Source organism: Microtus ochrogaster, linkage group LG1 (assembly GCF_000317375.1).
Source record: "Microtus ochrogaster isolate Prairie Vole_2 linkage group LG1, MicOch1.0, whole genome shotgun sequence".
Lineage (NCBI taxonomy): Eukaryota > Metazoa > Chordata > Mammalia > Rodentia > Cricetidae > Microtus > Microtus ochrogaster.
Window position 1 is genome coordinate 32993056 of NC_022027.1, and position 3018 is coordinate 32996073.

Sequence of the window (3018 nt, forward strand, 5' to 3'; positions counted from 1 at the left end):
GGAACTAAACCAGCCAGAATCGACTGGGATAGCCCAGGAGAGATGAGTATCGGAGGACACTGAGTGCAGAATGGTTTGTCTAACACTGAGATGAGTTCCACCAAAGGGGTAAGCTTGGGAATAGATTAAGAGTGTATATGTAGAAAACTATGATAAGGTGTCCTAGACTCCAGAGACAGCAAAGTTGTTCAATAACAGAGACCACTGCCCTAACCAAAGCTGTGGCCAGCTGTTTGGGGGTACTAGAAGAAAAAGAAGTGTGCCTGTGGCTAGGAAGAGTCATAGAGACCAAAGAAAGTTTTATAGTAAAAAGGAAACTGGTAGAATTAAGAAGAGGCCAGTTATAACCTATGTAGCGGTGCACAGCAGAATGTTTACTCGGGGAAAGTACAGTTTGGCCTCTTATGGAAATTGGAAAACGAGGTAGGACGATGGTCAGATGAGCAGGGACCACTTCCGTGGTTCACAACACACTTTCCCCGTAGTTAGGTTCACTATTGCTGTGATGGAACACCATGACCATAAGCAAGTCAGGAGGACTTAGGCTTCCACATCACTGTTCATCAACAAGGGAAGTCAGGACAGGGCTCACACAGGGCAGGAACCTGGAGGCAGGAGCTGATGCGGAAGCCATGGAAGCCTGCAGCTTACTGGCTTGACTTGCTCACCCTGGCTTTCTTATGGAACCCGAGACCACCAGCCCCGGGTTGGCACCATCCCCACTGGGTTGGGCTCTCCTCCTTCATTCACTAATTAAGAAAATGCCCTACAGCTGGATCTTAGGGAAGCATTTTTCCAGCTGAAGTTTCCTTCTTTCTGAAGATTCTGTGTCAAATTGGCACCCCTGTATCATATGCCCTCTTCAATTCTTTTGTATTTTTTCATACCAAGGTACCTAATCTAATTTACACGTCTTGTACATTGAAGGACAGCATCACACACACACCCATGGCTCTAGTCCTTTATTAGGTATCATTTGCAATACCCAATAATACAGGAGCCTCAGGTGTGCGTGAAGTGTCTTGTGACCGAAGTCATGGGATGTCTGCATGCCTCTTCAGGAAAACAAGTCTACAAGTCATGGAAAGCAATCTCTGTTATCCACGAGGATTCTGCACAATTAAAGTACTTCTAGCAAACAGCTGTTCATTCTAATGTCTACCCAGCTATGGGGACTCTGCTAAAGTCCTAAAACACAGCTGTCTCTGTGGCTTCCCAGTCATGACCTGCACACCCTCCACCCCTGCACCCCACACCCCCCAACCCTGCTCCCTCTCTTCAAGAGGACTCCTGGAACTCGGTCCAGTACTTGACTGTGGATCTCTGCATCTGCACCCATCTGTTACTGGATGAAAGCTCTCTGGTATTAGGGGAGTCACTGACGTGATTACAGCAGACTGCCAGCACCCTATGCACCATCGCTGGGAGTCTTAGCTGGGGCCATCCTTGTGGATTCCGGGGAGTTTCCCTGGCACCAAGTTTCTCCCTAAACCCTAAATGCCCCCATCAAGATATCTCATTACTCTCCCCCTCCATCCCACCCCCAAGCCACCCCACCCTGCAGATGTGTTTTATTTCATCAGGAGATGGTAGTGCACACCTTTAATCCTAGCACTCAGGAGGCAGAGGCAGGTGGTCTCTGAGTTCAAGGCTAGCCTGGTCTACAGAGCAGTTACAGGACAACTAGGGCTTCATAGTGAAACCCTGTCCGAAAAAAAAAAAAAAAAGAAGCAAAGAAAAAAAGGATTTATTTTGTGTGTGAGTATGTGCATATGCATGCTGCAGGAGGCCAAAGGTGTTGGTACCGTAGAGCTGGAGTTACAGGCAGTTGTGAGCTGTCAAATGTAATTAGTTCCTAACCAGGAACCTCTAATAGCAGTGGACATTCTTAACTGCTAAGCCATCGCTCCAGACCCAAGAAAATATCATTTTACAGTTTGCATCAAACAAAAGGATTCCTAGGTTAACTAGAGGGCTCAGTGGGTAAAGGCACTTGCTGTGCACACACAGGAACTCACTCAAACACACACACACAGACACAGACACACATTCAAATAAATACATACATACATACATACACAATGCAAAAAAAATAGTAAGTATTCCTAAACCCAAGCAAGTAGTTCACTCTTTAAAATAATACCTGAGTCAGACAGCGAATGTGCACAACTTTAATCTCAGCACTCAGAAGGCAGATGCCGGTGGTGTCCATGAGTTCAAGACCAGCCTGGTGTACAAAGCGAATTCCAGGACAGCCAGGTCTGTTACACATAGAAAAAACAAAAAGCAAAACAAACAAACAAAAAACCTGTCTCGAAAAACCAAAATAATAATAATGATGATAATAATAGTAATAGCAATACTTGAACTTCAAGCACATTTTAGAATAATTACAGTCATTTCCTGAAAGCAAACAGGCTAAACTGTATTTAGTGATGTGTGCTGCCCTCTAGTGGAAATCAGCTGATAAAGCCAGTGTCCCATTTAGATACAGTAATTGTTTGAAGTTACCTTGTTTTCCTGTTGTCGCCACAGACATTGTTATTCAAGTTCACTTCAATATTTTTACTTGTTTTCCAAGAAAAATATTTTTACTTACTTGCTTAGTTTTTCCTTTGTTTCTTTGTTTGCTTTTTTTGAGATGGGTTGTATCTAATCCTGGCTGGCCTTGAACTCACCATATAAACATGATGGCCTTTAACTCCTAATCCTCCTATCTCCACCTCCCAAGTGCTGACTTTATAGGCAGGAGCCAGCATGCTGGGCTCCAAAACTAGGCTTTTTAATGATCTTCCAAAGTAATAGTGCTGATGGTTAAGGTGGCCCACACTTTAAGGAGAACGATTCTACTGTTCATAAGGATGTAGGATCAATAATGTGTTGTCCATGGTGGCACAGGCTTTTAATCCCAGCACTCAGGAAGCAGAGACAGGCAGATCTCTGTGAGTTCAAGGCCAGCCTGGTTTGCCTATTGGGTGCCAAGCCAACTAATGGGGGGGGGGGAAGGTTGCATAGTAT